The sequence below is a fragment of the Cynocephalus volans genome, chromosome X, assembly GCF_027409185.1.
Source record: "Cynocephalus volans isolate mCynVol1 chromosome X, mCynVol1.pri, whole genome shotgun sequence".
NCBI lineage: Eukaryota > Metazoa > Chordata > Mammalia > Dermoptera > Cynocephalidae > Cynocephalus > Cynocephalus volans.
In genome coordinates, this window is record NC_084478.1 from 155792108 (window position 1) to 155808554 (window position 16447).

Genomic DNA, 16447 nt, shown 5'->3' on the forward strand with positions numbered 1-16447 from the left:
TATTGCCCTTAGTTTCCTCATCTTCAGGTTCCTGCCTGCAATATTGGGCAACAACAGCCACCACCTATGCTCAAACTTGCAACCATTTGGACTGCTAGGTGTGTGGATTGCTTCAGAAGGTATGCCATTGGAAGTTTTCCCCTTTAACAGAATTGAATGAGAACTTGGGGTGGAGCTGGTGACCACTCACACTAAGAACAGTGCCCTTTAGGAAAAAGTTAATACTAACACAAAACCCAGTACACTGTTTAATCTGGATGACACAAAACAATATGTATATTCTTTTTTTAAAAAATTTGTATTGAGTCATAATTGATTATACATATTTTTGGGGTTCAAAGTCGACATATGTTGATCAAATCAATATTACTAGCATATATATTGTTACAAATCATACTTATTCTTTATGCCCCTTGTTCAATATTTCCCTGTCCCCCTCTCCTTCCCCCCTCCCACCTCTGATAGCCCTAGATTTCTTATCTCCTTCTGAAAGAGTAATGGTTACTCTGTTGATTTGTTGCCTAGATGATCTGTCCAATGCTGAGAAGTGTGTTCAGGTCCCCCAATATTATCGTAGAGCAGATGCTTCTTCTGTCACTCTGGAATGGGCTTTGTGGAGAGAGACATCCTCTTCTTTTCTTTGGTCTCTACTGGTGACTATCCTTGTGTCAATGCACTCCAGTGGCTGGCAGACCATCTGTATGGTGGTTGTAGCATCTAGCCGCTTTTGTGGCAGCTGTGGTTATTGTGGTAGGCCACCCACATGGAGGTGATGTTTTGGCATGCTCCTTGGTGCTGGGGGTGTGCCTGGTTGTGTGTGGGGGGGTCTGGTCCCCACTCCATGCCTTAGGACCCCAGGCTGGCCTTGAGGTGCTGGTGGTGTGCCTGGTTGTGGGAAGGGGGTCTGGTCCCCAGCTCCAAGCCTCAGGTCCCCAGGCAGGCCCCAAGGTGCTTGCAGTGTGCCTGGTTATGGGAGGGGTGTCTGGTCCCAGATCCATGCCTTGGGACCCCAGGTGGGTCCCGAGGCATGAGTGGTGTGCTTGGACTGGTACTAATTTTTCAGCCTTTGCTTACTTCTAAAATGGGGGAACTTCCTGTGGGGACCAGTACTTGAGCTGTGTGGTTTAGCTAAGTTGCTACTTTGCTGCTGATTCCCTAGGGAAGGTTTTTTGTGCAGCTCAGGTTTCAATGGTTGACCTCATAGTTGCTTCTGACTCTCCAGAGGCCTGGTAAACCTGGATTGTGTAGAAACTCTGATCTGGGCTTGAGTCTTTTCATCAAACTGCACCCCATGCAATTCTATATTCCTGATCAGTCTCCTCTGAGTGGTCCTTTGTGATTGGGGTGCTGGTCAGCTGTCTTTGCTGTGCCCCAGTGTTCCCCTGGTGGGCCTGTCTCCCTCACCGCCCATGCTGCAAACACTTCCCATGGGACGGACAGTGTGCTGTTCCCTTGCAATGACTCACCGGCCTCTGAGTGGCTCCTTTTTTATCAATTGTTGTGGCTCCTTGCTCCTATGTGGGTCCATGGGAACCTTATTAGTGGTCTTGCTGGCCTGGGGGTCACCAAGGACCTCTTCTCCCCTGCTGCCTCCAAGCAACTTCATCCAAAGGGCACAGCTGCAGCCTTTGCCAGCTTCTGCTCTGTGCACTCACCAGGTCCAACCTTGAAGCAGCTGGGGCTTGAAACAGAGCAATTTTTTCTTTCTCTCATTGTGGCTTCTCCTGCCTTCATGCACTCCATGGGTCTCTCCTCCTCTTCCCCTGATCTCTAGCAGGCCAAATTTGGCTGTCATTGCTTTTTAATAGCTGTAAACTGGTTGATTTGTGGGAGAGAGTGATGCTGGGGACTGTGTATTCCGCCATTTTGACCAGAAGCCTCTATGTTCTGATAGTTATAAAAATGATTTCCCATTACATGGAGTCTTGGTGGGACCTTCAGCAGTTATGTGTGACATGGGTCAATTCATTGAATGAGGTTATGTCTGGCTTCCTGGTCTCTAACTACTAAATGCCAATAGTGACTCATCCAGTCACTGTAACAATCAAAAGTGCCCCCTCCCAACTCCCCCCCACCACTAACACCAAATTATCCTAAAAGGAAAATTAAGAAAATAATTCCATTTACAATGACAACAAAAATAATAAAATAACCAAAGTTTATCCTAAGTATTTTTTTAAAAGTGTACACTAAAGGTAAACGTATACAAAGAAAAACATGTACACTAAAATGATAAAACATTGATGAAAAAATTAAAGACACAGACAAATAGTGAAACATCCTGTGTTCATTAATTGAAAGAATATTACTATCATATTATGCAAAGTAACCTATACATTCGATGCAGTTCCTATCAAAATTTCAATGGCATTATTTGCAGAAATAGAAAACATCATCTGATATAGTTTGGATATGTTTGTCCCCCTAATCTTTGTCCCTTCAAAGCTCATGTTGAAATCTGGCGGTATTGCAGTGTTGGAAGCAGTTTGAGTCATGGGGGCAGGTCCCTCATGAATAGATTAATGCCCTCCATGGAGTGGGTAGTGAGTGACTTCTTGCTCTAATAGTTCCCACAAGAGCTAGTTGTTTAAAGGACCTTGTCACCTTTCTTCCCTCTCTTGCTTTCTACTGCCATGTGATCTCCTGTACCCATCAGCTGCCCTGTCACCTTCCATTATGAGCAGAAGCAGCCTGAGGCCCAAGCCAGATGCAGCTGTCCCAGAATTGTGAGCCAAATAAACCTCTTTTCCTTATAAATTACCCAGGCTCAGGTATTTTGCTATAGCCACACGAAAACGGACTAGTACACAGTCCTATTTTTTTTCCTTTTCTTTTTTGGCAAGATGGCTGACTAGAGGCAGCCAGCACTCACCTCTACTCCAAAAAAGGCCCAAAGCACCAAATAGATAGTCACCTGTAGAGTAGAGTGTCTAGGAAAAGCAATGGAATCCAGCTAAACAGTGAGGAAAGTCCCCCAAAACCTGGAAACTTGAGACAGCAACATAGAAGTATGGGGGAAATTCCAAATCAGGACTGGTGTGAAGACTGGAGAAAACTTGCTCTGCCAGGACAAGGTAGGTTGTGGAGGGGGATGGTGGCCTGCACTCTCACTGTAGACACCTGCAAATCAGGCTGCGGGGTAACCACACCACCCTCATGGACCGTGAGCCCAGCATGTGAAGCAGCTAAGAGCCCACATGACTGTATTTTCCCAGAGGGGAACAAACACGGAGTCACGCCTACCACACTCAATCTTGGGCTGCCACTGGATGTCACCATTTTGGCATAGGAGCCAGGGGAGCTCATCATCCTACAGCAGCCCTTCACACCCCAGTGGAGAGCATGGGGGGGAGTATATTGGCTGCCTGGTTACACGCTCTCCTTCCTCCCAGCTCAGAGCCCTGCTTGACACAGGGGAACTGCCCATACCAGCAGAGAATGGGAGGAGCATGCTGGTTGTCTGGATCCATGCCCACCTTCCCCCCAACCCCAGGAGCTCTGAGCTCTGAGCCCCATTTGATTTAATGCCCCAACCCTGCCCTAGCAGACAGTGAACATGGGCTGTGCTGCTCCCTTGCACTGTTTGTCTGGATCCATGCCCTCCTCCCCCAGGAGCTCAGAGGTCTGCCTGCTGTAGTGAGCCCATCAGCACCAATGGAGAGTGTGCTGGGGGTGTTCAAGCCACCTAGATCCGCTCCACTTTCCATTGGATCAGATGCAGTGGTCTGCTGCACCAGTGGAGGTGTGAGGAGCAAGCCAGGACTTACTGTCATGCTCACCCAGAACCAAACCTATGAAGCCCAACCTGTCCATATAAAACACTTCTACGGGTAAGAGTCTCTCCCCTCAAAAACCACTCCAAAAATTAAAAGGAGCAACTATACCACCAGATGCCCAGACATCAACACAGAGATATTAGAAGCATGAAAAAACAGGAAAACATGACTTCCCCAAAAGAAGACTACAATTCTCTGATATCAGACTCCAAACAACAGGAAACTGGTGAATCACCTGAAGAGGAATCTCAAATGGCAATGTTAAGGAAACTCAACATAATGGGTGAAAGAATAAACAGAAATCACAATGAAGTAAAAAAAATCAGGACATGTATAAGAAATTAAACAGAGCAATAGGAACAATAAAAAATAATCAAGCAGAAATCTTGGAACTGAAGAAGTCGTTCAATGAAATAAATAAAAAATATATATATATAACTGAGAGAACAAGCAACAGGCTAGAACAAGCAGAATAAAGAATTTCTAAACTAAAAGACAGGTTTTTTGAATTAACACAGTTGGACCAAAACAAAACAAAAAAGCAAAAGCAAAATAAAAAAAGAATTTTTAAAAATGAAGAGAGCCTACGAGATCTTTCTGGTAAACTTGAGCATACAGACATCTGTATTATGGGTGTACCAGAAAGGAAAGACAAAGGAAAAGGCACTGAATGCCTATTTAATAAAATAATAGCCGAAAACTTCCAAAGTATTGGGATATAGCTTCACAGATCCAAGAAGCTTAAAGATCCCCAAACTGATTCAACCCCAAAAGGGCCTCCCCAAGACACATTATAGTCAAATTGTCAAAAGTCAAAGACAAAGAAAGAATTTTAAAAACAGCAAGAGAAAAGTGTCAAATCATCTAACAGCAGAATTCTCAGCAGAAACCCTTCAGGGCAGGAGAGAGTGAGAGAACATATTCAAAGTGCTAAAAGAAAAAAAAAAAAACCTGCCAACCAAAAATACTATATTCAGCAAAGCTTTCCTTCAGAAATGAAGGAGAAATAGGATCTTTCCCAGACAAACAAAATCGGTGGGAATTCACCACCATGAGATTGGCCCTTCAATAAATCCTCAATGGAGTCCTACATCTGGAATCAAAAGAGCAATATATATCATCATAAATACATGAGGAAGAATAAAAACCATTAGTAGTGCACATATGCAAATGAGAAAGAGAAAGAAAATGTATCTTATCACTCACCCCCCCAAAACATGCAAAAACAAAAACAAAAGAAAAACCAACAAACAGCAAAGACAAATGATAAAAAGGAAAGAAAAGAGCAAAAGAAATATAAAACAGCCATAAAGAAATCAAAAAATGGCAGGAGCAAGGTAGTACCTTTCAATAACAACCCTGAATGTAAATGGATTTAAGTCCCCACATAAAAGATATAGACAGGCTGAATGGATTAAAAAATTAGACCCATCTATGTGCTGCCTGCAAGAAACTCACTTCACCAATAAAGACACACATAGACTAAAAGTGAAGAAATGGAAAAAGATATTCCATGCAAATGGAAACCAAAAATGAACAGGAGTTGCCATACTTATATCAGAAGTCAAAAAAGACTTCAAGCAAAGAACTATAAAAAGAGACAAAGGAGGACATTTATAATGACAAAAAGTTCAATGCAGCAAGAAGGTATAATAATCACAAATATATATGTATCCAACATCGGAGCACCCAGATATGTAAAGTAACTGTTACTGGATTTAAGGGGAGAGATAGACCCTAAAAACAGTAATAGTTGGTGACTTTAACATGCCACTCTCAGCATTGGACAGACCATCTAGACAAAAATTAGCAAAGAAATAGTAGATTTAAACAGGACTTTAGATCAAATGGACTTGACAGACATTTACAGACCATTTCATCCAGCAACTGCAGAATATACATTCTTCTCATCAGCACACAGATTATTCTCCACGATAGACCACATGTTAGGCCACAAATTAAGTCTCAACAAGTTTGAAAAGATTGAAATCATACCAACTATATTTTTAGACTTCAATGGAATAAAATTAGAAATTAACAACAATCAGAACTTTGGAAAGAAAGTTGTATACAAATTGTGTACAAAAAATTGTATACAAATACATGGATATTAAACAACAGGCTCCAGAATGACCTATGTATCAAAGAAGAAATAGTGCAGGAAATAAAAAAATTCCTTGAAACAAATGAAAATACAAGCACATCATATGAAAACCTATGGGGTACTGAAAAAACAGTACTAAGAGGGAAGTTTATTGCAATAAATGCTTACATCAAAAGAATAGAAAGGCTTCAGATAAACAACCTAAAATTAAATCTCAAAGAACTAGAAAAATGAGAACAATCCAATGCCAAAATTAGTAGACAGGAAGAAATAATTAAGATCAGAGCAAAGCATCCTGCCTCTGCCTCACTGTCTCCCCACAGGCACCAGCTCAGAGTCAGGCAGAGAAGGTAAGCTGGACAAACCCCAGGTGTTTCTACTGCCACTGCAAATGCCAGCAATCCCTGCCACAAGAGAGTCTCTCAGTCCTCCCAGGCCCCAAATCAGTTTGGAGGGTAGCTAGAAGTTTGTTTAGCTGTGCAACCTCATAGTAGAAGACCAGGTAGAGCAACTCCAAGTTTCCTGACCTAAGAGTCTACAGCACAGTGCCCTCTTGAATCCGAACCCACAGCTAGAGTGCATTCGTCCTTGGGGGCTGGTGGAAACTGACTTTCTCAATCCTGAGGCCCCACCTCCATTCTACCATGTTCACACGGGTGCTGGCAGGACTACAACTGTGGCTACCTGGAATCTAGGCCAGATAGAAAGATAGAGACTGTAGCATCTGACCCCATGGGGCATCCCCTTTCCTAACTAGGAGAATAGGTAGACCCATTCAGCAGGGAAGCTACCTATAAGTCGTGGTCCACAGCATTTGCATGCACTTCCCTGAATAATCCACTGGCCTGTTGACTTCACAGGTGCCCATGTCTGCCTGACAGTACTGTGGTAGCTCCAACTCCTCCTGTGGCCCTCCATAGAGCTGCTGCACTAGTGTGCATATGCTTCCCAACTGGCAGTGATTAGGCAGCATCTTTGCCTCTCTGTGGCAGTCTCTACAGAGCTGCTGGGCCTAGCTGCAGCCTAGGGTGCTGGCTCCAGGCTCAACAGCCTATCTGGTGGCCCTCACAGAGCTGCTGGGCCCTGCTTTACTGGTGCTTGCCTACCCCTTGCCTGGCAGTGGGCTGGGCAGCAGATTTGCCTCCACCCAGCAGGCCTCTATGAAGTGGTTGGGTCCTGCTACACTCTTGTGGGCCTGCTCCAGACTAGACAGCTAATCCAGTGGCCCTCCACACAGATGCTGGCCCCTGCTAGACTGATGCATGCCTGTTTCCTGTTGGACAGTGTATCAGGTGATGGTTCTACCTCCACCTGGCAGCCATCCACATAGCTACCAGGCCTTGCTGTGCCCATGCATGTCAGCTCCTTGGCAGGCAGTGGCATCTACTTCTCTGACAGGCCTTTGCAGAGCAGCTTAACTTCCCAAACCTTCACTAAGGCACATGTGTATCCAGCCCAAAAGCTGGTTAGGCAGCACATGTCCCTCTGGGAAAGACAGCTTCAGTGCTGCTTGCTCATGCCTGGCCCGAAAGCCAGTCAGACAGCAGCTCTGTGCCTCAGAGAGACTTACAAACAGCTGATGGGCCCTCTGTTACTGCATACATGTGGCTCAACAACCAGCCCAGAGTCTCTGACTCAGCAAAACAGAGCCAGCGTTGGCACAAACTCTCACAGTCTAGGCCACTGAGACATTTGCAGACATTGCTGATGAGGATTACCACCAAATAAACTGCATAGAAATTATGCTACTGAGTCCACTCCTCCCAGAAAAGCCAATGCAATGTATCCAACAGATGCCCTAGGACTCATGTACAGGAAAAAGTCATTTCTATATAATCTACTCCATAATATTGGGGAAGGCAACTACTACATTAGATGTGCAGATATCAACATATGAACACAGGAAACATGAGATAGCAAGGAAACATGATACCCTCAAAAGAACACAATACATTTCTAGTAACAGATGACAAAGAAAAGGACAGTTACAAAATGCCTGTAAAGGAATTTCAAATAATGGTCTTAACAAAATTCAATTCAATGAGATACAAGAGAACACAACAAATAATTCAATGAAATCAGAAAAACAATTCATGATTTAAATGAGAAATTTAACAAAGAGATAGATACATAAAAGAGATCCAAACAGAAATCTTGGAGCTGAGGAATTCAATGAATGGAATAAAAAATATGAGTGAGAGCTTTAACAACAGACTAAATCAAGAAGAAGAGAGAATTTGTTAATTTGAAGATGAATCTTTTGATATTGCTCAGTCAAAGGGAAAAAAAGAAATAAGAATGAGAAAGAATGAAGAAAGACTATGAGATGTATAGGATACCATTAAGCAAACAAATGTTTGAATTATAGGTGTTTTAGAGGGAGAGGAGTTAGAGAAAGGCACACAAACCCTATTTAATAAAGGAATAGGAATGAAAAAAAGGGAAAAATCAACTAAAAAAAAAAAAAGAAAAGAAAAGAAAATAATGAAATAATAGCTGGAAACTTCCCAAGTATTAGGAAAGATATGGGCACTTAGATTCAGGAAGCTCAAAGGTCCCCAATTAGACACAACCCCAAAAGATCCTACCTGTGGCACACCATAATCAAACTGTCAAAAATCATATACAAAGAGAAAATTCTAAACCTAAGAGAAAAGAGTCAAGTCGCCAATAAGGGAATCTGTATTAGATTATCAGCAAATTTCTCAACAAAAACTTTGCAGGCCAGGAGAGAACGAGATGATACATTTAAAGTCCTGAAAGAAAAATTGTCAGCCAGGAATATTTTATTCAGCAAAGCTGTCCTTCAGAAATGAGGGAGAAATAAAGACCTTCCTAGACAAGCAAAACTGAGGGGATCCATCACTATTAGACCAGCCTTACAAGAAATGCTTAAGGGAATGCTACAACGGGAAGTGAAAAGATGATAATTACTATCATGAAAACATGAAGTACAAAACTCACCTGCAGAGGTAAATTCACAAATCAAACTCAGAACATCTCAGTGAAGTAATGGTGCTATGTAAGTCCTTCAGTCCTCTAATATGAAGGTTTAAAGTCAAAATGGTAAAAACCAACCAACCAACCAACCAAACAAAAAACTACACAGTAGCTGCAATTAGTGGCTAATGAACATACAATAAATACAAACATAAATTAAGGCAACAAAAATATAAATTGTGTGTGTGTGTGTGGGGTGTCTAGAGTATTTTCATGTGACTAAAGTGAAGTTGCTATCAGCTTAAAACAGATTATAACTACAAGGCTATTTATGTTAGCCTCTAGGTAATCATGAAAAAAGAAATTACAGAAGACACACAAATGAGATAGAGAAAGAAAACAAAGCTAAGCACCACAGAAAATCAACAATTCATAGAGATAAATAACAAGAGAAAAAGAAAGAAACTAAGGATCTATAAAACAACCAGAAAACAACATAATGGCAAGAATAAGTTCTTGCATATCAGTAATAGCCATGAATACGAATGGATTAAACTCTCCAATTAAAAGATTTAGAGTGGATAAATGGATTAAAAAAACAAGACCCAGTGATATACTGCCTACCAGAGACTCACCTAACTATTAAAGACAAACATAGACTGAAAGTGAAGGTCTGGAAAAAATTATTCCATGACAACAGAAGCCAAAATTGAGCAGGAGTAGCCATACTTAGATAAAATTGACTTTAAATAAAAAGCTGCAAAAAGAGACAAAGAAGGCCATTATATAATGATAAAGGGATCGATAAACAAAAGGATATAACAACTGTTAATATATATGCACCCAACACCAGAGCACCTGTGTATATATAGGGTATATGTATGTATATGTATATGTGTGTGTGTGTAATATAAATATTGTTAGACCTAAGGGGAGAGATATATTGCAATTTAATAATAGTAGGGGCCTTTAACACCTTGCTTTCAACTATGGACAGATCATCTAAACAGAAAACAAAGAAACATCTGACTTAACCTGCACCATAGAACAAATGGATCCTACAGACATTTATAGAACATTCCATCCAACAGCAGCAGAATACACATTCTTCTCAACTGCACATGGAACATTCTCCAGGAGAGATCATATGGTAGGCCACAAAACAAGTCTACACAAAATTTATTTTTTTTAATGTAATTTTATTTTTTTTAAAAATTTTATTTTGTTGATATACCTTGTGGCTGATTATTGCTCCCCATCACCAAAACCTCCCTCCCTTCCCCCCCCAACAATGTCCTTTCTGTTTGCTTGTCGTATCAACTTCAAGTAATTGTGGTTGTTATATCTTCTCCCCCCCCCGTTTTTGTGTGTGTGTGTGTGTGTGTGTGTGTGTGTGAATTTATATATTAATTTTTAGCTCCCACCAATAAGTGAGAACATGTGGTATTTCTCTTTCTGTGCCTGACTTGTTTCACTTAATATAATTCTCTCAAGGTCCATCCATGTTGTTGCAAATGGCAGTATTTCATTCGTTTTTATAGCTGAGTAGTATTCCATTGTGTAGATGTACCACATTTTCCATATCCACTCATCTGATGATGGACATTTGGGCTGGTTCCAACTCTTGGCTATTGTAAAGAGTGCTGCGATGAACATTGGGGAACAGGTATACCTTCGACTTGATGATTTCCATTCCTCTGGGTATATTCCCAGCAGTGGGATAGCTGGGTCGTATGGTAGATCTATCTGCAATTGTTTGAGGAACCTCCATACCATTTTCCATAGAGGCTGCACCATTTTGAAATCCCACCAACAATGTATGAGAGTTCCTTTTTCTCCACAACCTCGCCAGCATTTATCGTTCAAGGTCTTTTGGATTTTAGCCATCAACTCAAAATGGATTAAGGATTTAAATATACACCCGGAAACAATAAAACTTCTTAAAGAAAACATAGGAGAAACACTTCAGGAAATAGGACTGGACAAAGACTTCATGAATACTACCCCAAAAGCACGGGCAACCAAAGGAAAAATAAACAAATGGGATTATATCAAACTAAAAAGCTTCTGCACAGCAAAAGAAATAATTAACAGAGTTAAAAGACAACCAACAGAGTGGGAGAAAATATTTGCAAAATATACATCTGACAAAGGATTAATATCCAGAATATGCACAAAATTTAAAAGACAGAGATCATATCAAATATATTTTCTGACCACAGTAGTATAAAAATAGAAATCATTAAGAAGAAAACCTTTGGAAATTTTACAAATATATGGAAATTAAACAACATGCTCCTAAACATCCAATGTGTTAATGAAGAAATTAAAAGAGAAATAAAAACTCCCTTGAGACAAATGAGGATGCAAATATATAATACGAAAACCTGTGGGACACAAGAAAAGCAGTTCTAAGAGGAAAGTTCGTAGTAATAAATGCCTATATCAAGAGAGAAGAAATAACAATGCCCCTAAAGGAACTAGAAAAACAACAACAAACTAAACCCAAAATTGACAGAAGAAAAGAAACAATAAAGCTCAGAGCAGAAATAAATAAAATGGAAACTAAAAAACAATTTAAAAGATTGGTGAAAAGAAAAGTTGGTTTTTTGAAAAGATAAAAATTGACAAAACTTTAGCTAGAGTAACCAATGAAAAAGTGAGAAGACTCAAATAAATAAAATCAGAAATGAAAAGGTGACATTGCAACTTTTACCACAGAAATACAAAGAAGCATAACAGACTATTATGAACTACTATATGCCAAAAAATTTGATAACATGGAAGTAATGGATAAATTCCTGGACAAATGCAACCTACCAAGATTAAATTACAAAGAAATAGAAAATCTGAACAGATCAATAATATGTAAGGGAACTGAGTCAATAATACAAAGTCTTCCATTAATAAAAAGGCCAGGACCTAATGGCTTCACTGCTGAATTCTACCAAACATTTAAAAACTAATACCAAGTATCTTGAGATTATTTCAAAAAATTGAACAGGAGGGAATATTTCCCAACTCATTTCAAGAGGTCAGCATTACTGTGATTCCAAAACCAGACAAGGACACAACAACAAAAAGAAAATTACAGGCCAATATCCCTGATAAACATAGATGCAAAATTTCTCAAGAATATACTAGCAAATTGCATCCAACAGCATATTGAAAAGATCATTCACAATGATCAAGCGTGATTTATCCCAGGGATGCAAGGATGCTTTAACATATGCAAATCAATAAATGTGATACCCACCACATTAACAGAAATAAAGACAAAAACCATACGATCATTTCAATTGATGCAGAAAAAGCATTTGACAAAATTAAACATTTCTTTATGACAAAAACTCTTAACAAACTAGGTATTGAAGGTATGTACATCAATACAATAAAGACCATATATGACAAACCCACAGCTGACATCATCCAGAATGGGGAAAACTGAAAGCTTTTCCTCTTAGATCATTGTATTAGTCTGTGCTGCTTATAACAAAATACTTGAAACAGTGATTTATAAAGAAAGTAAAATTTATTGCTTACAGTTTCTGAGGCTGGGAATTTGAAAGTCCATCTGGCAGTGGTGACAGTGATCCAGGAGTCCCATATTGCCAGATGGTGGAAGCAGAGAGAGGAGAGAGAGAGAGAGAGAAAGAGAGAGAGAGAGACTCTCCTCTTCTTTTAAAGAACCATGCCCCTGACCACCATTTTTAATCCATTCAACACTGCACAGTCCTCCAATCCAAACACCTCTTCAAGGTTCCACCTTTCAATTACCATAGTAGGATTTTTCACCCTCTTAACAGTCACAGTGGGGGCTAAGTTTCTAATACATAAAACTTGGGGGACAAAATTCAAGCTTCAATGAGTTTTGGGGGGACATAATTCATTCCACTATAATCAGGAACAAGACAAGAACGCCCACTTTCACTACTTCTATTCAACATAGTACTGGAAGTCCTAGCCAGAGCAATTAGATAAGAAAAAGAAATAAAAGGACACACCCTGTGGTGCCAGCACACGACCCAGCAGGTAGGCCTCACCACCACCACCCGACTCCATCCCTGGCCTGGGCAAGTGTGCGTGGACCAGGGAGACATCCAGAAGGAGAGGCGGAAGCTCCACAGAGACCCTGTGGTTCTGGCATGTGACCCAGCAGGTAGGCCTCACCGCTGCCACTCGACTCCATCCCAGGCCCAGCACTGTGCACGTGGAGCAGGGAGATGTCCAGCAGGGGAGGTGGAAGCTCTGCAGAGAACACATGCCCTGTGGTGCCAGCACACAACCCAGCAGATAGGCCTCACCGCTGCCACCTGACTCCATCCCCAGCCTGGCTGAGTGCATGCTGAACAGAGAGGTGGCTCCCCGGAGAGGCCCAAGACCTGAGGCAACCACACATGCAAGGCACTAGTGGCCAACTGAGTAGACACTGAGGTAACCATACCAAATTGGCAACACCAGCAACATCCTAGCCAGATAATAGTGTCAAACCTGTGGACTGTGAAACTCCATGCCACAATGACTAAACATCAAAGGAAAGATAGCAGAAATAGGAAAAATCAAGAAAATACACCACCAAAGGGTAATAACTCTCAAGCTCTAGATCCTATAGAACAAGAAGCCCTTGAAATGTCTGACAAGAAATTTCGAGTGATAATTCTAAGGAAACTGAATGAGATACAAGAAAACCCAGCTAGACAACATGATGAAACAAGGAAAAGTATACAGGACCTGAAAGAAGAAATGTACAAGGAAATCAATGCCCCCAAAAAGAATGCAGCAGAGCTTGCCAAACTGAAGAATTCATTCAACGAAATAAAAAACACAACAGAGAGTTTAACCAGCAGGCTTGCAGAAGTAGAAGAGAGAACTTCTGACCTTGAAGATGGGCTGTTTGAAATAACACAGGCAGACAAAAAAAAAAAAAAAAAAAAAAAAAAGAAAAGAAAAAAATTAAAAGCATTGAAGAAAATCTAAGAGAGATATCAAACAACCTTAAGCACTCAATACCTGAGTCATGGGTATTCCAGAAGGGAGAAAAAAGGAGATTGTACTGAAAACATATTCAACAACATAGTGGCAGAAAACTTCCCAGTTATCGGAAAAGACATAGATCTTCAGATTCAGGCAGCTCAAAGATCCCCAAATGTATTCAACCTAAAAAGGTCTTCTCCAAGACATGTTATAGACAAATTGGCAAAACTCAAAGACAAAGAGAGAATCTTAAAAGCTGCAAGAGAGAAGCGTCAAATCACCTATAAGGGAGCCCCAATCAGACTAACATCAGACTTTGAATCACAATCCCTAAAAGACAGAAAGGAATGGGATGATATATTCAAAATACTAAAATACAGAGATTGCCAGCCAAGAATATTCTATCCTGCAAGGATATCCTTTTGAAATGAAGGGCAAATAGTATATTTCCCAGACAAACAATAACTGTGGGAGTTCACTAGCACATGACCACCCTTAAAAGAAATTCTCAAGGGAATACTGGGTTTGGTTCCTGAAAAACAACTACCACTGGCATAAAAAACCAAGAAAAATCAAAACCCACTAGTATAATAAAAATGGCATTCATGAAGAAAAACAAACAAACAAAAAGGCTATCTGCAACCCAAGGAACCAAGAAATAAAAAAAACACCAGTAAATCAGAAAGCAAGGAACAAAAGACACCTAAGACATCCAAACAATAATCAATTAAAATGCTAGGATTAAATCAACACTTTTCAATAACAACTCAATGTAAAAGGCTTAAATTCTCCAATCAAAAGACACAGACTGGCTGACAGGATTAAAAAGGAGGACCCAACTATATGCTGCCTTCAAGAGACCCACCTCAGCCATAAAGACTCACATAGAATGAGTGAAATGATGGAAAAAGATTTACCATGGAAATAGAAATGAAAAATGAGTTGGAGTAGCTATGCTTATATATGATAAAATAGACTTTAAACTAAAAACCATAAAAAGATACTGAGGGGCACTACATAATTGTAAAAGGATTGATCCATCAAGAAGACATAACAATCATAAATATATACGCACCCAATGTCGGAGCAGCCAGATTTATAAAACAAACTCTATTAGACCTAAAGACGGAAATAGACACTAATACCATAATAGCAGGGGACCTGAACACCCCACTGTCAATATTGGACAGATCATGTAGGCAAAGAATCAGCAGAGAAACACAAGATCTAAATAACACACAAGACAAATTGGACTTGGCAGATATCTATAGAACATTCCATCCAACAACCTCAGAATATTCATTCTTCTCATCAGCACATGGATCATTCTAGAGGATAGATCATATATTAGGTCACAAATCAAGTCTCAACAAATTTAAAAACATTGGAACTATCCCATGTATTTTTTCAGACCACAATGGATTAAAATTAGAAATCAATAACAAATGAAATTCAGGAAACTATACAAACACATGGAAATTAAACAACATTCTACTTAATGACATATGGGGCCAAGAAGAAATCAAGCAGGAAATTAAAAAAATTATTGAAACTAATGAAAATAATGATACAACATACCAAAACCTGTGGGATACTGCAAAAGCCGTACTAAGGCTGAAATTTATCACATTAAATGCTTACTTCAGAAGAAAGGAAAGATGGCAAGTGAACAACCTAACACTTCACCTTAAAGAACTAGAAAAAAAAGAACAATCCAAACCCAAAGTTAGTAAATGGAAAGAAATCATTAAGATCAGAGCAGAACTGAATGAAATTGAAACCCCAAAAACAATACAAAAGATCAATGAATCAAAAAGTTGGTTTTTTGAAAAGATAAATAAAATTGACAAACCATTAGCATGGCTAACTAAAAAAAGAAGAGAGAAGATCCAAATAACACAAATTAGAAGTGAAAAAGGTGATATTACAACGATATATCTGAAATACAAGGAATCATTCGAGACTACTATAAACAACTATATGCCAACAAATTTGAAAATGTGGAGGAAATGGATAAATTTCTGGACATACACAAGCTCCCAAAACTGAGCCAAGAAGACATAGAAAATCTGAACAGACCAATTACAATACAGGAGATTGAAGCTGTTATCAGAAGGTTCCCAGCAAAGAAAAGCCCAGGACCAGATGGATTCACAGCCGAATTTTGCCAAACATTCAAAGAGGAATTGACACCAATTCTTTACAAAGTATTCCAAAAGATTGAAACAGAGGCAAATCTCCCAAACTCATTTTATGAAGCAAACTTCACCCTGATACCAAAACCAGGTAAAGATACAACTAAAAAAGAAAACTACAGGCCGAAATCCTTGATGAATATAGATGCAAAAATCCTCAATAAAATACTAGCTAACAGAATACAGCAACAGGTAAGTAAAATTATACACCATGGTCAAGTGAGACTTAGTCCAGGGGTGCAAGGTTGGTTCAACATACATAAATCAGTAAATGTGATACACCATATTAATAAAATCAAACACAAGGACCATATGGTCATCTCTATAGATGCTGAAAAAGCATTTGATAAAATTCAACATTCATTCATGGCAAAGACCCTCTATAAGTTAGGTATAGATGGAAAGTATCTCAACATAATTAAAGCCATATATGATAAACCCACTGCCAATATCATCCT